At 23.8% G+C, this 24,720-nt stretch overlaps 1 protein-coding gene across 1 annotated transcript in view; it reads right to left on the reverse strand.

Annotated features, from left to right (window-relative positions):
• LOC113557213 (5-hydroxytryptamine receptor) overlaps window positions 1-21,908 on the reverse strand; it is a 187,523-nt gene extending 165,615 nt beyond the window's left edge. The window contains exon 1 of the mRNA XM_026962598.1: window positions 21,597-21,908. The gene's annotated coding sequence lies outside the window, so the exon portion shown is untranslated. The remainder of the gene's footprint in view (window positions 1-21,596) is intronic.
• Between the last annotated feature and the right edge of the window lie 2,812 nt (window positions 21,909-24,720).

Here is a 24,720-nt window from a genome sequence, read left to right on the forward strand (position 1 = left end):
GATATAAATTCAAGGCTTGGTAAAGAAAACCACGAAACATCATGCTCAGCATATATATAAGTATATAGTATTATATATATAAAATCAAGCATATAGCCGTACTTGGAGAACCCTTGGCCCTTGTAGGTCTTTGACAATTTTAAAGCTGTTTGATGCAATTTAACAAATGGTACTTAAAAATATATTATCATTCTATTGAAAAATAATATTATGACATAAACAATAAATCTAGGCAAAGAGAAAAAACGTCTAACTGTATTATAACGTCTAGACTTTCAAGTTATAATATTTATACCATCTCAGTAGTTCTAACGTAAAGTTTAAGTTAATATTTATATGAGTGAATCTATGTGTGTGAAAAAAAAACGATTTGATAGTTTGAAAAGTCTTAAACCAGAATTCGATATTTACTGACTTCCTGTGGGAATTACTACTTATATAGAGCATACGAATTACGAAGTCTCAAAAAGTTATTACTACAAGTGATATACATTTTTTTATTCACCTACAAATTTAAGTATATTTTAGTATTAGATACTAACAAATTACTAGCAATGCTTTGATCGGTACTTATACAATAGACATTAAAAGAAAATTTAGTATATGTATAATAAAACGAATCAAAGAAAAATAACAGAAATTTTTAGTATTTACTTGTAACTTTGTCAAGAAAAAAGTTATTTTATATTTAAAATAGAAAAAAAGTTTGTTAATAGTATAAACCGTAAATACATTTTAAACCTATTTTGCTACTTAATAATTTTTTTATTAGCTTTTAGAAAAGTCGATTAAAATTTATACGTTTGCCTTTTTGTGTGTACATTCATGAAGATTTCTTTTGCTGTATATATATTTATATATATATTTTTTTTTAATGGACTTTGAGGGTTTTTCCGCAAAAAGGTTTTCTTCCCTATCCAACCGACTCCCTGGCGGCACACAGGCGTATATTTTGTTGAAATGGATTATCCTATCAAATGGAACGCGATTGCTTGACAATCGTACATATAAAGATTGCAATATACCAACGGTTGATTTATTCCGAATAAATAAAATTCAGCTGATGCCAATATAATTACAACGCAAGTTTAATATTTTAACCGTAAATATAATATTTTTTGATTTAAGGACAGTTTAAATTTAACTAATATTTGATATTATTACATACAGACTACAGGATATGGCGTTATTAATATTGAGTATATTATACTACTTGGACGAGTATATTAAAAGTATTACTAATGTAGGTACTGGAATTTTAAGTTGGATAATTGATTAATTTACTCCTGTTATTAAAATACATTGAACAAAAATTGATATAATAGTTACAGGATTTAAATTAGTATTGATTATAGCAATGATTTATGCTTATTGGATGTTCTTTATACATTTTTACAATAATATTCAAATAATAATTAATAAAATATAATAATTGGAATATTATAGGCAAATAAACAATTAACTAATATATTCATAAAACACATAAATATTTTTTTTTCTAAAAGATCAAGTCGATTTGCAAAACAATTAATTTTATAACTATATGTATTTTTTTTTTTTGTGTGGGATATCATATTTAGAAGCAGTAAAAATGGTTCAATAATATACTTATGTATAATAGTCTGAAATAGAAATATAAATAATATAGTATTATTATAGTACTTTTGGTGGTTTAAAATTAAAAATTTCAAAGAATTTTTCTTGTGTAAAATTTTAATTATTTATTACAAGTTTCTCATAAGTTTTTTTAAGTATCTATGTATGAATCTACAATATTTTTTTACGTGCGTTCAATTTATAGATTTTTGACAAAATTATAAAACAGTTTAATGTGAAATGTGAATCCAAAACTATTTTATTAAAATCTAGTTTTATTTTTTAAAAACTTATTCACGTGTAAAATAATTATTTCTCATCAAATGGTTTTTTTTTTCAGTTTTTAAAGTTATTTTAGAGTGTTAATTGTAGAAACTCAAAATACTTTACTTTTACTAAAATTATTCTTTTAAATACTAAATAAAAATTTTCAAAATATTTAGACAATTCTTAGCATTTGAAAGTTTTGAAGTTTAATAAAAGTATTAATTAAAGAAACAGTTTGAACAGTTTGACAGAATTACGAAAGCAAATAAATTATTTTGTAGTTAAAAATGTATAAAATATTCAATATAGCAAAGGCATAAAGAATTAATATGCCATTGTTCCTAATATAAGAAATAATTGTTCTTAATGAAACCTAAAACATAAAAATATAAAATCATAATTTTTTGTTTCTAGTTACTAGAAGTTTAAATGTTAATGAAATAATTGGAGTAACACTTTTAGTTATATTAATGTAAATCAAAAACATTCGTAGAAACTTGTAACTTTTAAAAATATTATTATATTTCACAAGCAATGGTATTTTTAAAACATTAGACCAGTTTTAAACTATTGCCTATTTATACAGTGTAACTATGCCCATAGTTTTTAATATGGTCAAATAAATTACTGTATATTCTCCATTTAAAATCTATTTTTGTAGGTTGAATGAAAAATTACCACCTCCGTTAACCTACTCTGCGATTACAAAGTATACTCGAAATCAATTGAGATTTTGATTTTAAAAATAATAAGAAATTAAGCATTCAATTAATATATCATTACTTTAAAATATATTTAGTATAAAAAAATAAGTATAAATGATTACTGAATTTTATGAATGTGAGTATTGTGTTAATATAATTTAAAGTAAAATGTATAAACAAATAAATAAATAAAAGTTTTGGCATATGAAGTACGTTTTTTTCAATCTACTGACAGATATCTTCTCATAACATTCAAGAAATAACGTCGGCACTACACGTCAAGACATTCTTCATGGGAATAAATGACTTTGGATAAAAGTTGTCCAGACTATTAAGCTCTCGATGATTTGTTTAGTGATCTATACGTTTGTGTGTGGTTATTGCACATGCAGACTTGTACAGAAGTTATTTCTCTTTAAAATCTTAGACAAAATATGATTTATCTACGTTATTCGTATGGTTGTATTTTACTGATGAAAAATAATTTTGGATCAATTACTAATAAACGTCTTCGTTAAATAAATCAATAAAAGAAAAACATTTTGTTCTTGTTGTGTGAACATTCCAATGCTAATTTACCAATTAGTACACGTTTTAAAAATAGTTATCAAAATTAATTTAACTACCAATGAGTGGTAATTATAATAGAATAATTTATATTTTTTTACGTAATTATCTAAATAATATAATATCTACATTACATATATTTTCAACATATTTTACATTTTATATTATTAATGAAATTAATTAAATTTTATTTTATACCATCATTTTTGTAAAAATAGCACGTAGTTACATTGATAAATAAATTATACTAACTATTGCATTTATTCGAGGTTCGATTATCTTTTGTAGTCCAGTAAGTTTGTTTTGATATGTTATCGATCGATTTCGTTGCAGTTAAGTATTAAAAAATTTTCAATCATAAAATCAACAGTAAAGTTTGTTTATAGTAACAACACACAAAAACCGTATAATCGTGTCCGAGACTTTCTTGAAAAATTATTCATACAATAGGTTGGGTAAGTTAAAGGGAAATAAAGAAATTATACATTAATATGATGTATGACTTTTTTTTAATAATTATTTTATCCCGTTCACTCTATACCGATAATAAGAAACGTTAGAAACGTTACTATCATATTTTTACATATTTATAGCAAATAGTATTTTTTTTCAATTTCCGTAAGTTTATTTTACTAGATAGGTTATTTTTTTATTTTATTTTTTTAGTTAACGTAATATTATTTATATATTTATACTCACTTCGTTTTACGGGCTTGTAAAAAAAAAGTAACAACAATTTATCAGAATTATTTCCATTTCTATCATACTAAGTCAAATCGTACTAATTAAAATAGTGTAAATTAGTAAATTAAAATAAATTAAATTAATAATAGTAATAATAATAATAATAAATAATAATAATAAATCAAAACTTGTTAATTGTGATGGAAACAAAGTCCATATTCCATACTAATACACTGTCAAAGTCCTTTTGAATCTGTTAAAAATTGTTTAATCTAGTACAAATATCGATACGAAGGGAAAACAGACATTTATGTGGAGTCATAGACGTTAAGTACCATTGTCCAGACGTGCCGCAACCATCACCCTGTAATCGGTATACAAAACTACTAATTCAACATCTATGACAAAAACAAAAAAATAACGAAAAGATTATAGATAAATATAAAAATACAGAAAGATCATTATACTCAGTTTTCAAAAATGACACCAAAGTAATTCTGGCATACCTAAGTTGGAGAGAGTAAAAAGGTGCCCGGCCGACGGTAACTAGAAAACTTTCACCATCAATTTCAATAACATTTCACCCTTTATTCTCTTGCCGTGTCTAAAATGTTGCTCATCAAACTTATTATCTTTGCCAATTATTGTCTGGTTTTTTTTTATTTTTGCTAACCATGTCTAAACATTAATATTTTTTCATCGTTTTACATAAATACTCATCACTGCAGTTGTTGACCATAGGATTTTCATTCGATATGTAAGTTACTTTGATGGTATTTATACGCATGTATAAATTAAATCATGAGTTAGCGTTACTTGTTTACAGTGCTATAAATAATAAGATTAAGATATTTAAAAGCTTTCCATAATACAATACTATATTTATAAAAATGCTTTGAATTTGTCTCAGCAGGCAATAAGAAATAGTATTTAACACATTTAATCATTTAGAATTCAATTAAAATTCAACTAATATGTTTTTAATAAAAAATGCCCTACGTTAAAATACTAAAAAAAAAAGTTTATTAATATAAACATTAAAACGTAGTTTTATATAATATTATAGGTTATAATAGTAATAATGTATAATATTAATATATTTATTAAAAAAATATGTTTTTAACATAAAAATTTTATTTCAAGTATTTTATAATATTTTTAGGCACACATCTTTATATTTTATTAAAAATGAAAACAAATGTAATTTAATTTGTATAGAATCGTTGAATTTTCTATTCAGGAGTAAATTAAATATAATTTGTAACACTACCATATTATATAAAACATCGTATATAAACATATGAATTTTTATTCTCTTATGTTACTTATTTTTAATGATTTTGATTATTATGTGAATACAACTATGTTTCGATATTAATAAAGTTCATTTATGTTTGTTTTATCTTAATATTTGTAATAATTGAAATATATAACGTTACAGTACATATATAATATATACATATCATCATTCATTAAGCATGCTCACCCTTTAACCTGTTTTTATCCAATAATGCATTTATTCAAATTATGTTGTTTGATGTTTTTAAGTATACTTAAAGCGTATATATTCATATACTTACTTCGATTTTGTTACCATTTAGGGAGTATCCTATAGCTATATAAACAAGTTTTTTAAATGAAAACTACCCTCTTTAACTATAAATTGTTAATTTGATGATTTTATAAAATTGTTGATGCATCTCAATCGAACTTTAAACGAGTAGTTTACGTAGAATATGATAATAGTGATCATTTTATCGTCATCCCATCAAGGTGATGATGAGATCCGAGTGAATGAGGGTGGCGAATACAAATGAGAATAAATTAACGTGTTAAGCTGCGTAGGCAGACATAATTATTGAGTTATGTATATTATACGAAAAGTAATAATAGAGTCACGACGACGTTAGTAACATGATTTGTGGTAAACTTAAAGCTAACGGTATAGTTTAGATCACTTATTATTTAGATAAAACGTTTAAAAACAAATATCATTAGCAATGGTTATCAAGTGAAAACAGTAACGTAATAAGATCAGTCGTTCTAAAGATCTCAAAATAATAAAAAAAAGACCTAATATAATACTCGTAAATAAAAAAATAAAAACCACGTTGATAAAGATTATAGTCGAATACGGCTAAGGATTGCTATTTCTCCAGTAATCATGAGAAATGAGAATTCATAACAGAGTCACGGTGTATGTGTCCTGTAGAGGCAGTTGAAAAGAACGAGTGTTGGAGATTCGCTGGAGTGCACTTTGTAGTTTCGGTTGACATAGATAAAGACATAATTTGTGAGTTATGAATTTTATAAAATGAAAATAATAGTCTTGAATAATTATTTATCATAAAATATATGAAATATCAGTCTAATTTTGATTATTCTTGCAAAATTTCGATGTATATATTGTGTATGCGTGTGTGTGTATGTACCAACACTTTTGAAAAAATCCTAAGCAATTTACAGTAAAAAGAAAGTTTCTTATTTCAAAAAAAAGTGTTTGTGTTACCACATAGCACTAGTGCACTACCTACTTCTAATTAATTCTAGTTATTTTAAGCTAGGGTCTTCAAAAATACTTTAAATTCCAAAAATCAAAATTTAAATGCATTTATTATTGTACAAGGAATTGAGCATATTTAACGAATCAGTCTACACATTATATAATATAATAATTATGTGGCGGTATTTTGTTTCTATTTTCCTATACATATTAAGTATTACTAATACATAGTTATTATTATTATAAAATTAAATAGGCTCAATATAAAAGTAGATATTAATATTCATGCAAAAAGTTTCTAACAGTATAAATTATAAAAACATCCATGTAGTGATAAATATTTCATAAATAAGGACTAGTTAGTAAAGATAAAATTGAATGATTATTTAAATTTAGTAAACATGAGCCTGATTTATCTGATCATTTACCGGTTCCTTTTTGTCAGCGAGTAGTGTCATTTTTAGAGAAGTATTACATATTGTATATTTGTATTTGAAATGCATGGTGGACAATAGGTAATTGAGTCAACGTTGATAAACGCTCTTAAGCATTAAACTGAAGAAGATCTTTGACTGAAACCGTTAGATAACTTAAAAATTGGAAATCCTTCGTATCGGCGAAAATACATTATATTGTATAGGTAAGATAGAAAATGATACACGAAATAACACATGTAAGCACATGTTGATTGAAAATTACCAGATCAACGAAATGTTAGTACTATACTACTTAGTAGTATTGTATAGGAAGCTATAGTTTCTATACAATAAATGAAATAAGATAAACTGCGAGGACGATAGGGGAATATTTCATAAAAAAATTTAGTATAAAAATTCGATAAGATTAATATAATATGTTATGTATTTCTTAGAATAATAAATAAATAGATTTTAAACTAACAATTCAAATATAATATTAAATTGAATAAGTATATCACATAGAACCAAAAAATGTAAGGAAAACAAATTTACTTTATTTTTATTTTAGAATACATGTCAATGTCTTTAGTGATGTCTACGCTAATATTACGGTAAATTCTAAAAAGAGTGAGTCGAGATAATCTTGTTTTACCATATATGATTTCAGCCATGTTTTTAATTTTTCTAATGTGGAAAGCGTCCTCTCAGTATTATCATTGCTTATTGGTTGGGTTATTAAAACTTCCAAAGGCCGTTTAATTGACAAAAATATTTCTTCATCGTGATTTGAAAGAATTTCCATAACATACACTAAAATAACTAAAATGTTTTCAAGTGTATCAAGATTTAATTTTTATTTCCACGATCTAAACTGAAAATGTAACAATAAAAATACGATGTTCTTAAAATTTCAAAGAAGTATTTGGAAATCATCTTATTGATATCGTCAAATATTATTTAATGATCATCAAGTTTTATTTTTATTTCAAATATTCATTGATTAAAAAACCATTAGAGTTATATAATTGTTTAAAATTAATTTGTAGTATTTATATATACATATATTTATTTTCATACCAGAATACAAATCATAAACGATTTTAAAAGAACATGATATGTATACTATAGAGTATAATATTATTATATACTTAGGTTCTAGATAGTAAAACTTACATGATCCAATACACCCCCAGGAAATACCATGGGCATTGGTATCGTTGAACATATTTACTATGATATAACAAAAATTAAACATTTTATTTTCAATTTAATTATTAATTAATATATATTGTAGGTAAATTAAAATGATTAACTTTTTAAAACTGTTTTGATAACCAATTATAAACAAACATTGTATGAAGTAAAAATTACGTGACTGAAATGTGGAATCACTTATTCAGATATTAATGAAAACGTTCCTACTAAACTATTTCAAAGATAAGTATAGGTTCGTGAACAAAATCTCAATAATAATTAAAGGAATAAAAGTTGTCACGTAATGCTCTTTAAACATACAAAAAATTTAGTTTTTTTAGTTTTTTGTTGTAAAAATTCTTTTTTTTTTAATTTATTGAACATTTATAAAAAAAAAATTGGTAATACACATATACATATTATAATTTTTAATACATTAGCAATAATAATAATAATATTATTAAAATTCAAAGTATTTCTTTAATTGAAAATTAAACTTTGCTATATTTTAGTGGCATAACATCATGTTCAAATCATTTTATTTTTAAGAAAGAATTATAGCACAAATTAAACTTTCTTTAGAAATATTTATAAAAAAAATATAATGTTAATATGAATTTTAAATAATATATATATATATATATATATATATATATATATATATTATATATATTTATTTATTCATATAATTAGTTATACAGTTAAACAAATGTTTAAATAAATAATGGCTGAGGTTTATTATATTGAATAGATTTTTTACTCGGCTAAATAAAATAAAAACATAAGTAAGTATAATGTAATAATCATTTATCTGCATACGTATAGTTAGATTTACTAATTATGTACAAACTATACTTATATGGCGGTACAACTTTATTTAATACTTAAAGTTAAGAACAAATTATCAACTATGCTTTTATGATGTATTACATTCATATTATTTAGTATACAGTTTTGACTATTGATGTGACTTTTATGGTTGGTATATTATAAAAACATGCAAGTGAAACCCAAAAAACTTACAAACAGTATGAAACTTTAAACTCAGAATGAGAAAAGGATATGAAAAATTATTTATATAAAGGTTGGTGGTTAGGAGAGTTTTTTCATTACTTTTCTTCCATTTTAATAACCTGTATCCAAATATTTCATTTTTCCATTTTTCATAGCTTTTTATTACTATACTAGAGATTGTATTAGGTATAACCAAATACATTGTTAAAAATTGAAATGGTTAAATGTTTGTTATATTAAAAGATTATTAGGTAAGTCATATAAATTGTATAACTTACCATAATATACCTACAATAGTATCTATTGAAATATTATAATAGGTAACAATGAATAATTTTTAAAAAATGCCAAAACTTGAAATTTCATATTCATCAATAGTGATTCTATTGACTTTTTGCTAGTTTAATTTTTCTAACATATTTAATATAATTGAATATGGCATTTTAAATAAGTCCCACTGTTATAATTTTGGCCAATTATGTTAACTCTTTCAGCTATATTGAAAACGAAAAGTGTGTGGTATGTATAAGCTTCACCGGTGAAGTATGAGATTTAAAAATCAGATAATGGTTATTTAAATTACATTGATGTTTGTTACATTTAAATTATTTAGTTTAAAATAATAAGAACTATATTTTTATTTAAAGTAATCCTGAAAAAACTCTTATTTGGTAATTATTATTTAATGTATTGTTTTTTTTTTTTTTTAATTTATAAACTAAACTACTTCTAGGTGTTGCGATTATTATTAAATTATACAACAATGCAATATTATAGAACACCCTATGAAGGGTGTATACCAGTCGTCCTCAAAAATAATACTAATTTCTCCCTTCTAGCTAGGGAAAAATGCACTAGTTACCCTTACATATTATTATATAGATAATTATAATACCGATTCATAAAATAGAGGAGGCTAATATCTATATAATAATAATGTAAATACAATAATTATAAGTGACATACAATTTAATATTTGTCAAAAAAGTAAAATATAGCATAAAGGATAAAAAATATAAAATTAATATGAACAGGTGTAATAAATGAATAAATACATTATACATTATTCTTAGACGTGTCTACATTCTGGTAAAATTCTTCTTTGTATCAGGTGAGCTATTATTATTATTCACACAATTTTTATTATTTTTATATATTATTATTTACATACTTGCCTTTCCTATTTTACGGATTGTTATCATGTATATAATAATATATGTAAGGGAAACTGGTGCATTAGTCTGAGGGAAATTGATCAACACTCGTTAGAAAATATACAATGTTTATACTGTATTGATTATTTATTGTTTTTAATCGTATAAATAATAAGAATAATGATGCTGACAGTTTAAGCATTAATGCTATTCAAACAGAGAACTTTTGATACAAAATACATTTCCATTTCTTCGTGTATTTAAAACAATGATAAATGTTTTCCTTTTAAATTCCGATTAACGTGAACGATTTAATGTTTAAAAATGAATCCGCTTAACAAGAAAGTGATTTTTGTAGAGGTATAAAAAGAACACGGAAAAGATATACTTAAAATAATGTTTTCATTTTCAGTTTGTTTTCCATTCAAACTTAATACATATAGTCATTTAAGTTCGTATTCTTCATAGTTGGACTTCAAGTTCATCACAGTTGTTATGGCGTGGTGTACGTCTTACGTACTTGCACAAAACGCAGAAAAAAACCGTAATAAAAAAAATAACCATACGATAATAATAAATTGATTACAGACACATATTTAAATATAATTTTTAACGGAGAAAGAGCTGTGGATAGTTTTTACCGTTCAAAAGCTTTAATCAGTTTGTTGACTTTAAACATTTTACCCAGACAAACCAAAAGTAAATCGCATCATCGCGGTGGTGGTGGTAAAGATAGATAGACCGTCGTATATGGTCAGTAGCTACCACTGATATACCATCTACACATCGACACTTTCACGTGAGTCGCGAACAGTTAGAAACGTTTCGGCGACGGAAAGGTAGTATAAAGGTAAATAGAAACCAAACAAATTGCCGGACTATGTGGTCATGAAGAGATTGAAATGCCGAATCCTAATTGTTACGGAGAAAAGGCTCAGGAGGAAACCGCACGGCAATATCCATTAGAGTGCTTTCAGGAAATTGCGGCTAATATCCGTCGGCGGCGGGCCATAGTCAGTGCTCGAGAAGAGTCGTACTCAAAGGATAATAGTTATTTATCGACAACCAGAGCACACGGCAACCACTACTGCTTCCATCTGCAACTTTTGTCCACAAAACATATTTTGCTTCAAAAATCTACACCCATTAGACACATTACACCAAAATGTATATTTGTAATTATTTCTCTGCCTAAAATATAAATAAAACAATTATTATACGACATATTCGAGTCCGATCGGAGAAATCTTTTGTCGTCTTTGTACCTTTGCATTTGTCGGTTTGGCAATGACAAATAGAAAGTGTAAATCGTGTATAATTTCCAGGTGAGTTCATTTAGTTATTTTAAATCATTATATTTTTAATAATTAACTAAACTTTTGACATCTTGTTTGGTGATAAAAATATTAACAATTATTATCAATCACATATTTTTATCTATTAATAGACACAACTCATCGTGCAATATAAAATGAATATGAAATAAAAAATGTTTAGAAAATTCTAAAAATGTTCAATATATTTTAATTTGTTTATAATATTTTCATATTGCTTTTCAATGTTTATAATTTTATTTTTAAAATACCAATAAACTATAATTGAAAAATAATAAATACTTAACTATAAATTTTTACAGACTAAAGCTAATATTTTACCTGGATAAATGGAGTATTTCTGTCTATTTTATATTAATTAGATATATTAATAAATTCTATTCAATTTCGTATAAATCAGGTTATAATTTGGTTTTTCTTCGTCATCAAAATAATAAACTACATAAAGTGAATTATGATCGAAAAGTAATTTATTGGATTTATTATAAAAGTTATTTGAAGAATTCACGTACAAATATTACATCATAGTATTGATTTTATTAACTTGGGTTCTTTAATTTCTTTGAATCTTGATTAACCATTGAACGAAGTAGGTACATTATTAACGTGTTCTTTCAAATATAGTTTAATGACTCCTATTAAATGGCCATTTTACAAAATTAAATATGTAATTTTTATAATGATGACAAGATAAAATAAACTTTCACTACATACTTATTAAAATAATTATTCGTTATAGTTTTTACACGTTCCGAAATTAATATTTGTTAGTGTAAGTGGAAAAGGTTAATTTATAAGGTTTGGTTAAATATTAAAAATCTTTAACAAATTAATTTTTTTAGTTATTTAATTATTGTTATACTATATTATGTATTTATGTGTTTTAATTGTATGGGCAAAATAGAAAATTAAGAATTTTATCAAATTCCTAAACAATGTGTATAAAATGCTTAATTTAATTGGGAAATATATACATCAACACGTCATAATAGGCCTTCGAATTTTATTTATAAGTAAGATCAAGTGGGGAATATAAACTATAAAGTTATATTTCTGGTTTTATTTAAATATATTATTAATAACTAAAAACTAACTAACTTTATACATAGCGTATTATTAATATTTTATTAAAATATTTACATAAAGAATTGATTTATTACAACACAGATTACTTCTATATATTTTTAATATACAAAGTCGTCATTTCGTTTATAATTTTACTTTTTTTTTCAGATTATACACATAATTTATTTTAATTATAGTATCACCAGTTATAGGCGTTACCTAACGAGGTATTCAGCGTGGGCTGTTGACTATTCCACGAACTTTTTTTTCAAATTATACACAATTATATGAGTATCAACTATACAGACGTATGTAGATAATCAGGACGATAGTAACAAACAAACAATTACATGTTGATTCATAATACCAACCTCGATAACTCAAAATCATTAATAACTCAAATTTAATTATTACTCCTTGGAGTGTATATAAGTTATATCTGAGGTATATATTATAACTTCAAAAATATATCAGTTGAATTTATTTTTATTCCCCTCGAGATTAAAGTTATCAAAATTCAACTGTATGTGTATTTATATTATGGAAATTTAGAAATGTCAAGATCATAAAACTAGAGATGTATGAGAGTTATTATTATCGAGTACATTCACAGTCTATATTATCTTGATGTAGTTTATAGTAAAAAAAACAGGTGACCATTATCGCCTATTATCAAGCATTTACTTTACTTAAATAACTACCCGATAAATAAAAATTTGAAATTAAATACAAATTAAAGTTTAAATATTTATTTTTATTTTTACATAACATATTATAATTTATTTGCAAAAATACGTATTATATAATAAATTTAAAAAGTATAATACATAAATAATTTTATAAATCCTCTATACCCCTCGATAAATTGGTTATTAAATACATTTTTTTCATTCCATTATTATTTTTGAGTAATATAGAAAAGGTTAAAATAAATATTAATATAGCCCAACAATTTTAAGAAATTTCCATATTAATCGTGAATATTTACGCAATTAATCGCACAGGAAACCAATAATTATATATTTGGTTTAATAATTTATTACAAACTGAAATATTTAACATTAAACAATTTTCAATAAAATAGATTATACTTAAATGATCGAGTTCTAATGTGCAAATTACATACTAAGTAATACTTTATGTATATATATATATTATTATTATTATTATTATCGTATTTAAAATATATTTCTTTAAATAATAGACATCAGATAATATCTTACACATTTAAACGGTGTTATATACGAATACCAAAAAATGTTTATTTATAAGCATTTTTAAATATAATTGTTAAAAATAACTTAATCATAATATTTATTATTTTTTTTAGCAAATCGTCGGTTAGTCATCAAATATAAATTTATTTTTTCATTAATCGGGATCAATAAGAAGATAAATATAACTTTTATAGTCATACATATGTGTCTCATTCAACTTAAAGTATTGAAATAATTATTGGATTTATATTATTATAACGAAAATGTATTTATTTTACTAACCAATTTATTAAACAATATATATAATAAATAATAGAAAAATCGGTACTTCAATTATAAAACTAATATTTATACAAGTTTTTATATTATTCAATACGTATAAATCAATAATAATTTATATATTAAGATAAAGTTAAATATAAGAAGGCAATAACATTGTACGTTCAAAAATGAATGTTTAAAATAATAAAAACACACTGTTCATCGTGTTATTTATGTAATTATTGAAGTCCTATAGTATAATATATTGATATATTATACAGATATACATCATACTATATTATACTTGTACAATAACATACTGTATACATTTTACAATACTAAAATAAATACAAAATGTATAGTCTTAAAATGTTAAATAATTATAAAATTTAAGCTTGACGAGAATATCAAAGTATTTTTAAAAAGAAAATAAATAATATAATAAATATCATATAAAAAATAATTGTATATTACTTATTTTTCATATTATTAAATCAAAATCTAGTCATTAGATCATGATAAAATAATCGATTGATACTAATTTCTACAATACTAAAATATTAAAATAAAATAATTGAAATTAACAGTATTTATACAGTATTAACTAAGAGGAATAAGATTTCAATCAGTTTCAAGGTTTAAAATACTATCCTATACCAGTAGTTGTTTCATAAAAATAAAAAGCATATTGTTCTAAATCCAATAGCTTTCTTTCTAGCAGTTAAACAATTATTTAAGCTTAGTATAATTTATTAGTGTGAATTTTGTTTTCTATAATATTGACTATGATAAATTTGTTTAAAATATGTACTTAAATAATACTGAGCCGTTAAAAAGTTGTCGTACAACATAAACTCAGTTTTATATATGTATGACTTCGGGCATCCTACCAGACAATTGTGAAAAAAACCACGTAGATACGAAAAAAAACTTTACAGGTAGTTTCTTGTTAATACTGTAAATTGTTTATTCGAAATCCGCATGATACTGACATGTCATTGCAGTACTGCATACATAGTCCCATGTAAAAAGGGCGGAAATACAGTGAGCTAAAATATTGATGTAGGTAAAGCAATATCTTGGGTCGAGCTATGAAATAATACTGCCTAGGGTCGTCAATGAGGTTCACAGGACCCAGGTAATGTACATAAAAATAAGGCCATTCTTAACTTTGTCCGTCCAAATTGAACAGTATTGATCTGATACCGCTACTGATTTGAATATGTTTTTCATCGATATACTAATAAATATCGTGTTCATTGTTTAGGTTTCAGAAGTTGTTGTTATATTTTGCTGGAATGGAACGCGCTGAGCATAAGTAAAACGTTTTTAAATGGAGATTTTTTTTTCTTGGAAAAAGCCAAAAACATGCTATATATCTTTTAAACCGAATGTATCGAATATCTTATAGCAAAAAAAAAAAAAAAATCTAATGCATTTCAATACACTGTGTTGTAACTCAATCTAAAATAATCAAATAATTAAAATATATTATGATATATCTTGCAGTATAATAATATAATATAGTATTTGATGTTGTATGTTACACATTTAACAACACCAAACAGAATAAAACATTGAATTTTCTTTTTACTCTAAATACACGAAATGTATTATAATATTTTATAAAGAAAAACCTATATTACCTAAATACCTTATATTTTATGCACCAAATCTTAAACTATATGATTTTTCGTAATATTGCTCTAACAGAACTTTTAAGTAATATTATCTACCTAATTTATCAAGAATAAGATAATAATTATTTATATTTTATTTTACATATCTCAGTATGTTAATGAATATACAAACTAATTAAATAATAGCTAAACATTGATAATAAATGAAATATATTCCAACTAATTAAAAGACGTATAGGTATAGGTTACTAAAATACCGGTCCGTTATAACCTTCGGAATAAAATATTTGTTACAAATCTTCCAAATTATTAGATTTTTGAGTGTTTGGAAAGTTGTATGTAAGTCTAACCACTACTAGTTAATAAGTTTATAGTGAATGCTACGTATTTCTGTGACGTATATTATGCATGTATATTGAAAAACCATAGTAATCCTAAACCGATCGACATCAATTAACTTTGTATCCACGTATATATACATAAATAGCTATAGCATAACCAAACGTGTGGTTTTCACTCGGGATCTATTCTAAGTATTTTTGTCAAAAAACGCATTAAATTCCCTATAATAGCCCTCTATCAAAGGTCGCATTTATTACTCTACTCTAAACGTGAAAATATCGTTCATAAAATAAATATACTAAATATATACTTTAAAATATATTTTAAAATCACTTCACTAAAATTCACACAATACAATTTTGATTTATATTATATAATAATTGATTAACAACTGTGGTCAAAGAAGACAATCTATCTAGTTGCAGTTAATTTTTAAATAAGGAGATAGTGCATATTTTTTTATTCATTTTTAGCTTATATAATTATCATTAAATTCAAATATAATGCTTATTTTATTTCAAAAAATCAACAATTCGCATTAACTCATATAACTAAAATTTAATTTTGAAAATGTTTATTTTTAATGATATCGAGGATATACTTAAGATGAAACGTATACAATATGATTCTCATTAAATTTATAGATGTTATAAAATATAATCTGATGATATAAAACGCCTTTCGCGATCCAAATATTACATATTTAGTTTATTTGTTTTAGTTGACAAAACTTACAAACTTTTTAAATGAAATACATAATGAAAACTTTGTAAAATAATATTATATTATATTTCTGGTGATATTGGTACAGCGACAGCAGAATACTATTCTTAAGATGAATGTTGTTGGTAGTGTTACAGATGAGTTTAAGATTGAGATTGAGACAAGGATATGGCTTACAGCCAATATTATTTAACCTTGTATTGCGCAAAGTGATAAATGGCTTCGAAAACAAAGTTCCACAAGGTTTTGGTTACGTGATCAAAAGGTTCAATCACTAGCTTATGCAGATGACATCGTTCTTAGAACTACCGAACTGAATAAACTCAATAAATAAATATTCGTTAATCGATACAAAAATGAGTTTACCACGAATGGATCAAATAATGCCAGGCAATAGCATTTTGTGGCGATAGACTTCGAGTCATAACTTTTAGTAAGTAGTATACTATTAACAACGAGATATTAGTAAGCTTAATGATAGGGATTATTCATTTTAATATGTTTTACTAATAAAATATATTGATATATAACACTGTTAAACTCTAATTTTCTGAAAAACGTTAAAACTATTCGATAAAATGAGTCTTATTTTTAAAAGATACTTTGTAATCTATTCTAATATACAAAAATGAAGATTTAAATAAATCTGCGTTGATCTAAATAATAGCGAAATAATGGATTTTTTACAACGCTACTATATAGAAATAAGACTTATTTAATGAATATTATACCCATTCATAAATAATTAACTTAGAGTATATTTCTGTGGAATGTATTTTTAAAAATGGAAAGACTATTATCATAATTATTACAGTAGCCGATCGTATAACGCTAATGCTCATAGGTTAATAGCTAAATAAAATACCATAATTTCAGCTGCTTCGAAATGACTCATAAAGCTCATAAACAAGACGACTGGAATATATGCGTAGAACTGAATATATTTATCCATCATACTTTACCAATATCCTTTTTATATTAAAATAGAAATTTGGAATTTATAATATTTATTGAAATATTTATGTAATTTTAAACGAACATGCAATGTGTATAATTTATTATTTTGTTAATTTTACAATTATTATTAATCGACATTTAAAATTTGTGTCCTCATTAAAATGATTTTAAATAAATTTTAAAAATGTTTACTAACATACTTATGTGTACAATATATTGCCATATTATCACGAAGAAACGGAACACATAAATTAATAAATTACATACGATAGTATGTCCAATAATACTGTTATAGTTTATTAATTATACTCAGTCAAAAATGTGAGGCGTTAGTATTATTATTATAAAATGGTGAAAATGCAAAAAAAAAATCGTTTATAATATTAGCTTATTCATATATCTCAAAATAGAGTTTTTAACTTTTAATTTAAAATGTTGAATTGATAATAGTTTTTTTTAAATTTATACTTACTTCATAATAATTTTAAGCTTGTACTTGTATTAAATATAAAAAATTATATTATAACTCTTCTTATAAAAATAAAATGGTTATTTTGTAACTAAAAATCGAATATTGATTAAAATAATAAATTACATAAAAAATGCATAACTATCAACAAACTATAAAACTGAACATATTGAATTAATATGTAAGATATATTTTATTATAACCAGTGCCAGACGTTCTTTTTTCATTGAATAACGCTTTTAAGAATATCAGATATCAAATAAATATTCTTTTCTAACAGATGATTTTTAATATAATATTGAATTTGTTATGATGAATGATTATATTACTGAAAATGTATAAGTATATTAATTTTTTTTATAAGAAAATTGGCTAAATAAGAAACTTATTATAAAATATAAGTTATTTACTATTCCAAAAACCGTTTTTAAGCTGTTCAATATTTTTTAATAATCACAAAAATGTTTATTTTATTTTTAATGAAAATATATATAACATTAATTAATTCATATTGGTAAATATCTTAAATAAAAATAATTTTTATATTTTTCTTAAAACTTGTCACCTACACACCATAGTACTAATATTAACTACCCAGAGCGCCGTGTTAGAATATTTGAATGAAATTGATTTATATTTTTTACTATGAATAATGTTATTTAAGACATAGCTTAGGATCATTTATAACGTAGAGCACTTTATCGACATTTTACTAAACAATATTATAAAAATATTTTAGTGTTTTAATAGTTTTAATTAAATTGCGGATTACGAAAGCAATATTACCTTATTAAGAACCAACTAAATATTATAATAAGATGTTTATGATAAAGGTCGGCGTCTCACTGTCATCGACCTAAACCATAGTTAAATCAAAACACTTGAGTCTATCAATGAGCTAATGAGCATTCAAGTTATTTTATTTATTATAAATTATTATTTTTAATTAGTAATTGTGTAATAGAACAAAGTATATAAAAATAATTCGTTTTTATAATTTATTGCGAACTGATTTTCATACTTAACCCAATATTATAATGCTATATGTATACACTTATAATAAATAATTCGTTCAACGATAAAGTAGTTACCATAATCAATTATTACATAGGTATTAGTTTTTTTTTTTGAATTATTATTTTATTATTATTTTTTACTGTTAATAAGACAGATTTAGAATACCTCCATCATAATGTTTACTATTTTATTAAATATTAAAAAAGTTTATAATTTATTTTCAATAAAAAAGATTAACTCAATGATACATTGTAAACTAAAACACATTTATTGTAGTTATAGAATTTAAAATATATAAATAGCTAATAACAGTGTTTTGTGTAATCTATAAAAAATACCTTTTAAATTATTATTGCATTCCTACCATAAATAGTAAATAATACATAACACACATGGCCTATTATTTATCTATAAACATCAGGTATATACATTTTACTGAAAAATTGTTAGTAGTATTGAAATCAATTAAATATAAATAAAATACGAACGAATTCACACATTTTAAAATATATTTTACAGATTGTATACATACGAGTATTGGATTTTAGTTCGATCGTTTTCAATGATGATAACAAGGGGAAATAAAATTCACTGGTATAACGAATTATATCACGAACGAATTTAACAATAAATACTGAGTTGGGATTGTCCAGCATCACGTACACGGACATTCGTCGGGTCACTAACAAGGGAACCATTTATTAAATGGAATGGGTTGAAACAAATGGTTTTTATGTGTGTCTGAAAGGATTTTAAGATTTTTTCGTGTTCGTTTTAGGTTTAGTGTATTTTAAGCTGCCGTGTTTTCATAATACGAGGTTCTAAATAAAAATTACCTACTGAACCTATTGTAGTTAATTATAACGAAATAAAAAAACGAAATATTAACAATAGAGATTATATTATTATAAATTCTTCTATAGTTTTAGCGTCTACTTAATATTTTTCTAAACCAAACGTTCGTGTATTAAACCAATATCAGATATAGAATACTTCATATAAGTATTTGAGTACAATTTCATTTCTGCGGTGCATTATAACATTTATAACAGATGATTATTGTTGAGTTTATTTTGTTACATTTATGAAATGACTATTTTTTTTTTTTTTTTTTTTTAACACAGTTTAAGAAGAAAATTATTATCACAGAGATACTTTATATAAATCATTGCACCATTTCAGATAATTCAGTTAATATAATTTATAAAAAATTATTTGTTTATCAATAAAAATAAAAGAGCTGTTATTGTTACAATAAATTAATATTGGTAAATTAAGAAATAAAGAATTTTTAATATTATTTTGTATCAGGCGTGTAGTTAAATGTTTATTTACTTGATTTATAAAAAAAATATGATGCAATGACTAAAATTACTTTAAAAACACATCACAGTTCATTATCTATGTTAATATACTGAATAAAATATCCTAAGTGTTATTTTATTCTAGCAATTAAAATGTTTTATTATAAATATTTCAATACTTGAAACAAAAACTTCAATCGATTTTTCGACGAACAGTTTATTTATCATAAAAATTATTAAAATGTTTGTATCTTTTTATATTACATAATGACTTTCAATAAAAATAAAATATATGCTTCATTGTATATATTTTCTAAAATATTTTATAACATCAACTACTAAAATAAGACAGTTGAATAGAATTAATTACCTATATAAATATGCTGATACAGCAGTCATCAATAATGATCTATTACAAACAAAGCCTCCACCCTTGTTATATTCGACAATTATCCTAAATTTTACCAAATTCCACTTGTATCTTTTATTTAAAATATTTATTACAATTGCATAATATACTTATATTTTTTTTTTATAAAAGTAATTTCAAAATATAAATTTATAAATTTAGGTTTAAATTATAATTTATCATACATTTTTGATATTCAATGTTTTTATGTATATTATATTATAATTTCAGCAGCTAAAACATTTCAATTAAACATATTTATACGAGCCATTTAAATACTTTAAAATACATAATATATATATTATGTACAATGGAGTAGATTTTATTTATTACATTTTTTTATCCAATCGTGTTTATTTAATATGAAGATAATGCGGTTATATTTTGACACATTTGGACCAATGGTTTCATATAGATTTTACATATTATGCAATTATACCTAAATTAAGTACCTTATAATCTAGATATATAGATTTGTATAATTTATAGGTAATATTAATTGATAATTTTTAGATACTTTACAATAGGAACATATTCTAACATATATTTTTATTAAAACGTAATGGTTTAAAGTAGCTATAGCCTACAATAAAGCTAACAATAAATTTTTAGAAAATTGTAAATTAAGTCGGTTTTAAATTATATCAACGAATACTTAAAATACAAAATATGTAAAATTTTTAGTAATAGAAATGCTGCTGTTGCTGCAAAAAAAAAATAAATAAATAAATAAACACAAATATAATATTAACTCACTATTTGTGTCCACCAACTGGTTCATGTTTCTTTCATCGATCGGTGAGAAAAAACAATATTATTAAAAAAAGCCAAACATTATTGTAACTTTCCGTACAAAACTGATCTCACGGCCGATATGGTTCTCACACAAGTACGTATACGAAAACGGCGGTGGTTTATTTATCGGAAACGTACACTATATAATAGTAAAATCGACTATTGTTTGTGATTTGAATGATTAATTATTGACGGTTATTTTACACGCGTGCATACGAGAGCAGTTATGATCACGCGAATGGAAAGCGGAAAAACGGTGGTCCACATCAAGCGGCGGATACGATGCCACTGGCGGCGTCGTCCCACAGAGTTTAACCAGTGTGCGCCTCTGGAATTATCGATGTTTCGTAGCAACCACCTTACACCATGCGCCTCCTCTCGATTCCGGCCCGCCACAATATTCGCTACTCTTTTTTCTTATCGCATAGGTGGACATCACCGATAGTTGATAATCGGTTGTGTATTATTTCAAAACTGATATTCGGATCGACTATTCAGAAGATGAAACAAACCCATATTGTTGAATTTTCAGTTACCACATAATGTTTCTAAATAGTTTATTTAAAATTCTAAATTAACACTAGTATACAATAATATCTGCAGCTGCCGACCGAATCAAAGATATCTGTATTTATAATTATATCAATGTACCAACAATTAAATCAGAATGTGGTCTTCTTAGCTGCTACTATTGTATCATCAATTTTGACACCTTATTATTCAACTACATTCTAAGTAATTTCATTCAATATTTAACTTAATGCTCTAGAGATTGTAATAAATATTACTTATATCAAATATATAAATATATGTATTTTTTATAATAAATATTATAACCGTGTGTAATACATACATTACATTACAATGTGTAACAAAATGAGAAATTTACACTTATATTAATTTTTTTGATATTGATTTTTCTCGTTTCTGTTATTGTAAGTACAGTAAAACATATCTAACAAGTTATGTAACATTTTAGCTTTAGTGTTACATCTGTTTAAAATCATCCGTTATATAAATGGATGGTCATAAAGCATGAAATGTTCGTCATTAAATGCCTGTGAGTATGGCTGATGTTCTTTGGATCACATTTTTACACAAATATGTGTAGTTGAAACAAATAAGTTATTAAACAAGGAATTTCTTATTTAATTTGTAAGCAAATCGTGTATTTAAATAACCTAAGTTGAAATAACTTGAGCGTGCATTTTAGAAATCATTATTTCATCGAATCAGACATTTTGAATGTTGGTTGTGTAATTATAATTTGTTAATGTTTGTAAACGAAAATGAGACTAACAATAACGATGATATCTTGGTTGTTTAATATGGTAATGTATGCAATAGTGATATACGTTTTTGTTTTGTATAATTTAAAAAAGAATAATGGAGCATTTTAGCTTATACACAACTTAAAAACTAGGGATACTGAAAGTTTACCGTAACAATAATATGAACCAGTACACATACTATACACACAAAAGGAACTTAAAATTTGTATGAAGTGTTGATATAAGACTAAAAAAGATTTTTTTCAAAATATAAATCACACTTTACCCTATAGTATATTAATTGTATTATTATTAAAGTATTGAATACTGCGTATAATTTGTATAAAATGTTTGTTAGGTAAAATTATGTATACATGTAAGCTAAAATACAAATAAAAAGGAACAAATCAGTTGTTAAAGTAAATGCATACAAAATAAAATTTAACGTTATTTATGTAAACATAACATTCGATGAATTATTTATTTATTTAAATAATCATAAATACATTATAATATAAATGTATATATTCATAAAAAATTTGTATTATTTTGCCTGTAATTTATTTATAAATAATTAAATACACACATAAATTAGTAGAAAATAAATCACATACAACAAAAGAAGAATATTAAAATCATCAAAACATTTAATAATGGTATGCATAAATGTATTATAGCGTTTTAACTTGAAATATTATTATATACATTAATACACTGTTGAAAATTATTGTAATGTTTACTGTAATTTTTTTGTATAAAGTTTTAATTTAACTGTAAAAATTCATAAAAAATTTTAACTTCCAATAGACGTAGTATTTATATTTGATAAAAAAAATATTTTTACGTTAAAAGAATGACGTTAGTTCAATAATCATGAATATTGTACTAGAGTTTTATTGTAAAAATATAAACTAACTTACTATAAATCATACTGGCATAGGTACTATATAATTGTGTGGATAGGTGCGCTGTATACATATCATAAATATTAAGAATCAGCATTTTGAAAATTATATTGAAAATAAAAAGATACATGTTATAATGAAAAACGTATTTTCTATAGATAATATTTTTTTAATTAAATCAAAATAACGAATATTACATAATAACGATATTTCTTAAATATTTTGCTTAGTCCACATTTTTTTCTCAGTTCTGGTGAAACTACTTGGGATTTTCCGTTCTTAATCCAAACTAGATACTAACAAGATCCAATTTTCTACCAGTACCATCCTCGAAGTTGACAAAGCATTTTACTCTTAAGTACTAAATAGATTAAATTTGTAATTAGACACCACCCTTAATGAAAACGTTCTACAACGAAAAAAAAAAACAATACATTCATGCTTAAAATATAATATGATATAATATGTTATTTAATCTAATGTAACATCAAGTTACTATAATTAGTACTTTATTAATTACGGTAAATATTAACTATGAAACCATGTATGAGATCATTTTTTTTTTTTATGAATAGTACTTTTACGGAGTTTGCGTAATTCGTTTAATGATAAATCTTAATTTTGGAACTGATTTAAATAAATTTAATTTTAATTTAACATGTAAATGGAGTAGTTTAAATAGTAATATATCTACATATTAATATATTATGTTGTTAATTATCTTTATTTTTCAATTTTCTAAAAATTTATGAAATTAACTGTTGGCGTAATATAACCGTAATGTACTACTACAATAATTTTTTTATTTACCAATTATTTATAAATATAGTTGATAACATCTTAAATAGCTCACTATTTGAAGAATTTGATTGATAGTTTTCATAATTAAATAATGTAATGTTTGTAAAT

The sequence above is a fragment of the Rhopalosiphum maidis genome, chromosome 4 (genome assembly GCF_003676215.2).
Source record: "Rhopalosiphum maidis isolate BTI-1 chromosome 4, ASM367621v3, whole genome shotgun sequence".
Taxonomy (NCBI): Eukaryota; Metazoa; Arthropoda; class Insecta; order Hemiptera; family Aphididae; genus Rhopalosiphum; species Rhopalosiphum maidis.